General features: G+C 43.8%; 1 pseudogene; it reads left to right on the top strand.

Annotated features, from left to right (window-relative positions):
• The first annotated feature begins 2,977 nt into the window (after positions 1 to 2,977).
• On the top strand, positions 2,978 to 5,100 carry LOC108525753 (S-phase kinase-associated protein 1-like; annotated as a pseudogene).
• The last annotated feature ends 1,334 nt before the right edge of the window (positions 5,101 to 6,434 follow it).

Raw genomic sequence — 6,434 nt, 5'->3', positions numbered from 1 at the left:
GGATTCAATAGTTAATTCAGGGCTGGGTGTGGGGGCTCACGCCTGTAGTCCTAGCAATTTGGGAGGCCAAGGAGGGAAGATCACTTGAGGTCAGGAGTTTGAGACCAGCCTGTCTAACACGGTGAAACCCTGTCTCTATCAAAGATACAAAACATAGCCAGACGTTGGTGGCACGGGCTTGTGGTCCCAGCTACTCAGGAGGCTGAGGAAGGAGAATCGCTTGAACCCTGGAGTCTGAGGTTGCAGTGAATGGAGATTGTGCCACTGCACTTCAGCTTGGGCAGCAGAGTGAGACTCTGTCTCAGAAAAAAAAAAGGGGGGTTAAAGAGTTAATTCAGGCTGGGTGCAGTGGCTGCCTAGGTGCTGTAATCTCGTCACTTAGGGAGGCTGAGGCGGGAGGATTCCTTGGGCTTAGGAGTTTGAGAGCAGCCTGGGCCACATAGTGAGACCTCATCTCTATTAAACAAACAAACAAAAAAAGAGTTAATTCAGAGATGGGATCAACTTGGGCTGTTGATTGATTGGATTGGGTGCAGGTTGAGTGTGTATTAGAGTTGAAACAATGTTCTTTTTTTTTTTTTTTTTTTGCAAAGTCGAAACAATATTCTAAGATGACTAATTGGATTCTGACTTTGGGCAGATATATGGACACAAGAAGAAAGTTAGCTTGGAGGGAAAGACTATGCATGTTATTAGTAATTTTGTAACTCAGTAAAGATATTGGGAGAACTACATGTCACTAAATGTTTTTTTGTCTTGCAGAATCACCAATGATTTTTAGTATAAATATGGCAGGTTGGAAACCTGGAAAATAGAACAAAATGAGTGGATTGGTTATCCTACGGCTGAAGCAGTCAAAACAGCACAACTTGGGAAGAGAAAGTCTAGGGTTCACAATTGTTTTTAGTTCTGTAATTAAGCCAATCATTCTAACACAAATATGTTATTTAAAAATAAAAACCATTTCCCTAGCTTTTATCAGTAGACTTAGAACTTATTTGTTTATACCTTTAATAGACTGTGATAGAATTTGGGTACGTAAATTAAAAGCTGTAGAGGGATGGTGGGGAAGGAGGATTCTTCTAAAGTCAACTAAATCATTCAAATTAAAAAATGTCCTTAACACTTTAATTGGTTAGTAGTCACCCTGTGTATACAACATAAATCCTTGAAATGATTAACAGGAGGGAAAGATGGGTGGCAGCCCATAACAGTCTCCTTATTTAGAAAGCATTTGGAGGCAGGTTTTATAATGCAGTCTTAAAATAGCCGCTAACCAGATTCTGATTTCAGGAGCTGTAAGAATGTGGAAGCCTTAGCCACATCACCTGAGTGGTAATTAGCATTAAACCGCACGGCAACCATTTCTCATTTCACACTTTATAGGCCCCTTAGTTCCACCTCGGCAGTAATGGAGGGAAACTATTTAGGTATTCATATATGCGAGATCATACTGGGTACCCCTGTAGGGGAAATATTCCTTTGATAGAATTTAGCAAGGGGGGACCGAGTGCAGTGGCTCACGCCTGCAATCCCAGCTACTCAGGAGGCTGAGGCAGGGGAATCACTGGAACCCAGGAGGCGGAGGTTGCAGTGGGCCGAGATCGCACCACTGCACTCCAACCTGGGCGACAGAGTGAGACTCTGTCTCAAAAACAGCAACAAAAACAACAACAAAAAAGAATTTAGCAAGGGAATTCTTGCCTGTTGAAACATACCAGTTTTCAAGGTACCCAGTGCAGGTCTTAAAGCAAGGGCTTTTCTTCTCTTCCCAGCTGTGATGAGGACTCTGCCACCTTGAAGCCATGTGCTTGTCTTAGCTCAGGTTTGGGAGACAGGCACAGGGAACTACAAGGAGAGAGGTACCTGTTCTCAGAGCTGCCAGGCTTCTCCTTTCTTTTATTTTTTAATTTTAATTTAATTTAATTTTTGAGATGGTGTTGTTCTCTGTCACCCAGGCTGGAGAGCAGTGGCACAATCTCAGCTCACTGTAACCTCTTCCTCCCGGTTCAGGCGATTCTCCTGCCTCAGCCTCCTGAGTAGCTGGGATTATAGGTGTGTGTCACCACTCATGGCTAATTTTTGTATTTTCAAGAGAGACAAGGTTTTACCATGTTGGCCAGACTGGTCTCAAACTCCTGACCTCAGGCGATCCACCCACCTTGGTCTCCCAAAGTGCTAGGATTACAGGCTTGAGCCACCATGCCTGGCCCAGGCTTCTTCTTTCATAGCTTCCTGCAGGAAGGAGTTACCACAGCAGTTGGCAGGGGGAGATCAGAGAGAGACTTTGCTACCAACCTGTTAAATAATGTGATAACATATTTTTATTTTTCTTTAGAATTTTAAAAAATTGAAACAGGGTCTCCTTATGTTGCCCAGATTAGTCTTGAAGTCCTGGCCTCAAATGATCCTCCTGTCTCAGCCTCCCAAAGTGTTGGGATTACAGGCATGAGCTACTGCACTCAGCCGATAACACAATTTTCATATAGATAATGGCTCAATGAATTTCGTTTATGAGTCTTTCCACCTAAAAGGCTGGACAGCTGGAAGGATGAATGACATAACAGCCCTGATGACACAGGCCCTCTCTTCTCTCTGTATTGGGGACATTGGTTTTTGTCAGAGGCCAGCTGTCTCCTGGAGCACACGTTCACTGGGGCCAAAGAGTCTGCACTGGTCTAAGGAACTTCGTATGTGGAAATCGCATTACTGCCTCTTACAGGAACTCCTTGTGTTTGGAACCAGCCTAACGAGACTCCTCTCTGGGCAATAGTTGATGAAGAAGTGTTTTTTCTCTTGACAGTCCTGCTCTAGGGGTTGAAGAATGACCAAGTTGATTCGGGTTCTCAAAACTTAATCAAGCATCTTCCTAAATGGGATTATTCACATTCCTGCGGCATATGAAGCAAAATTGGAATCTGCTTGAATATTTTTGCTGGAAGCAGGTGGAAGTTTTATAACCAGCCTTTAGGGGAAAATGCCAGATATTCTGACGGACAAAGAAGTAAGTTTGCTGAGAGAGTCGGCAGTTGGAGGGCATGCATGGGGGTCATAGATTGTACTTGGCAGCCAGGGTGGGACAGTTGCTGGCCTTGGAGGAATCATTGAGAGATTGCTCATCACATGGCTTTGTGTCAAAGTGTCAGACCATGAAATGCCTCCACCCTAGGTAACTTCTGAATGACTGAGCACAGAGCACATCGGGGCTAAAACAGCTTCAAACCTTCTGTGAATTAGTGACAGTCATTATTTGGTTATCAACTCTTGCGTTTGGGGGCCGAGCCCCTTACGCCTAAACCAGGGGAATAAAACCGCCTTCTCCACTGAGAGCCCTTAACCCGTTGCTGACTTATGTTCTGGGTCCTGCTTGGACAGCCTTTCAGATTGGCTACAGGATGTGTTGATCTAGGTACTGCAAAAAAAACTTCCTTCTCGAAGCCAGGACTCTTAACTTGACTCAAATATCTCTTTGATAAAAGGATGTGGTTATTTTGTTTCCTTCTCTCCAGCTCAGGGAAGCTGTCAGTAGCTCTCTGAGGCAAAGAGTCTTCCAGCTGAAAACAGGTACCTCTGGGATTTAGGAGGGTATAAACGCAGGAAGTTCCCATAACTATGTACAACTTAATGTATGCATAATAATTAAAAATAGGCTTTTTATTTGTTTGTTTGTTTGAGACAGAGTCTCGCTGTGTCACCCAGGCTGGAGTGCAATGGCACAGTCTCGGCTCACTGCAACCTCTGCCTCCCTGGTTCTAGTGATTCTCCCACCTCAACCTCCTGAGTAGCTGGAATTACAGGCATGCGCCACCACGCCCGGCTAATTTCTTATGTTTTTGGTAGAGATGATGTCTCACTATTTTGCCCAGGCTGGTCTCAAACTCCTGAGCTCAAGCGATCTGCCCATCTTGGCCTTCCAAAGTGCTGGGAAGGTCATTCCTCCCAGGTCATCCCTCCCACAGCACCCAGTCCTAAATTTTTTTCAAAAAATAAAAAAGTGGAGAAAGGAATGACTTTAAATGTTCTTCCTCAGATCACCCAATATGATTTATCTCCCCCCCCACCCAGGCGCTATCTACTATAATATCACTCTGATATATTTCCATATATAGTATAACACATTGCTATTTAAAATGATCCTGCTTGAGCAGATGCTGCATCACTGCAGAGGCCCCGTCCTCTGCCTTTCCTGTTTCTCCGCTGAGGCTGTCAAGCTCTCCTTAGCCTCTAGCTGGCTGTCTCCTTAAGAACCAACACCCATAATACCTTCAATGAAGTTGCTGAGTTCTGATGGAGAGATATTTGAAGTTGATGTGGAAATTGCCAAACAATCTGTGACTCTCAAGATCATGTTGGAAGATTTGGGAATGAATGATGAAGGAGATAATGACCCAGTTCCTCTGCCAAATGTTAATGCAGCAATATTAAAAAGGTCATTCAGGCTAGGCATGGTGGCTCATGCCTATAATCCCAGCAATTTGGGAGGCTAAGGCCGGCGGATCACATGAGATCAGGAGTTCGAGACCAGCGTGGCCAAGATGGTGAAACTCCGTCTCTACTAAAAATACAAAAATTAGCCAGGCATGGTGGCAGCATGCCTGTAGTCCCAGCTACTCAGGGGGCTGAGGCAGGAGGATCACTTGAACCCAGGAGCTGGAAGTTGCAGTGAGCTGAGATCACGCCATTGCGTTCCAGCCTGGGCCACAGAGCAAGACTCCATTTCAAAAATAAATAAATAATAATAACATTTTTTTTTTTTTTTTTTTAAAAGGCAATTCAGTGGTTCACCAATCAAAAGGATGACCCTCCTGCTCCTCCAGAGGCTGATGAGAACTAAGAAAAGCGAACAGATGCTATCCCTGTTTGGGACCAAGAATTCCTGAAAGTTGACCCAGGGACACTTTTTGAAGTCATTTTGGCCGTAAACTACTTAGACATCAAAGGTCTGTTTGATGTTCCATGCAAGACTGTTGCCTATTTGATCAAGGGGAAAGCTTCTGAGGAGATTCGCACGAACAGTCTTCCGTCGATGCCAAAACTGACTCTGTTGAACAGGAGGAAGCCCAGGTACCCAAAGAGAACCAGCGGTGTGAAGAGACGTGAAATGTTGTGCCTGACACTGTCACACTGTAAGGATTGTTTCAAACACTGGTTGCACTGCCTTGTTTATAATTGTCAATATCAGACAAACAGTAGACAAGCACAACAGCCTATCAATTGTATCAGCAGAATATCATCCTCACTGTATGTGTAGTTTGAGTGCAGATTCCAAACTTATGGCTGAGCTTCCTCTAGTATGATCGAAAGTTTCTGTTCTCTTTGTTGTGAATAAAACTGAACTGTGGGTTCTCTATGAGTGACATTTTGAGCTTTCCTTCCTTTTTTTTTTTTTTTGTAAAGCGATGTCTGCCTAGTTTATTGTCCAGTTAACTTTAGTGACCTTTTAAAAGGCGGTATGTAAATAAAACCACTTGCAAAAAATAAATAAAATAAAAGAATCCTGTTTATTTAAGTGTTTCTTTGATTATGGTCTTTTCCCCATCTAAAATAAACTGCAGGTTGGGTGAGGTGGCTCACGCCTGTAATCCCAGCACTTTGGGACTGAGGCGAGCAGATCGCCTGAGCTCAGGAGTTCAAGACCAGCCTGGCCAACATGGTAAAACCCTTTCTCTACAAAAATACAAAAATAAACTTGGCATGATGGCGGGTGCCTGTAATCCCAGCTACTCGGGAGGCTGAGGCGGGAGAATTGCTTGAACCCAGGAGGCGGAGGTTGCAGAGAGCTGAGATGGTGCCATTATACTCCAGCCTGGGTGATAGAGCAAGACTCTGTCTGAAATAAATAAATAAATAAATAATAAAATAAACGCCAGGAATCTAATTTGTCTCTTTTTTAGAGACAGGGTCTTACTATGTTGCCCAGGCTGGTCTCAAACTCTCGAGCTCAAACAATCCTCCTGCCTCAGCCTCCCGAGTAGCTGGGACTATAGGTGTGTCCCACTACATCTACTTCATCTGTCTTGATCATCCATCTATCCTCGAGCTAGGACAGTGCCTGGTCCAGGGTAGGTGCTCAATAAATATGTGTTGAATGAAGAGATCCATGAATGTATGAATTTCTTCAAGTGTGAACCTTCTACAGAGTCCCACACCTTTTTTTTTTTTTCTTAAGTAGACATTGGGTTAGAAATTTTCTAAAATGAATTATTCAGTTCCATGCTATCTGCAGATAGAAGATACCAGAAAATTAAACCTACTGAATGACTCAGGGCACCATCAGAAACACTGCCTATTATACTGGGCTATCATCCAGTCCTATTGAGCTCATGAATTTTTTTTTTTTTAACCTCTACCCAAATCACTGTGATTGTTGAATTTTTGGCCGTCTCTGCCACGTGTGGCTTTTCTCTCTTCGTTTTGGCTGGGCTCTCAGCTCT

Source organism: Rhinopithecus bieti, unplaced genomic scaffold (genome assembly GCF_001698545.2).
Source record: "Rhinopithecus bieti isolate Rb0 unplaced genomic scaffold, ASM169854v2 scaffold_1599, whole genome shotgun sequence".
NCBI lineage: Eukaryota > Metazoa > Chordata > Mammalia > Primates > Cercopithecidae > Rhinopithecus > Rhinopithecus bieti.
Note: the sequence above shows the minus strand (reverse complement) of the source record. Positions and strands in the feature narration are given on the sequence as shown.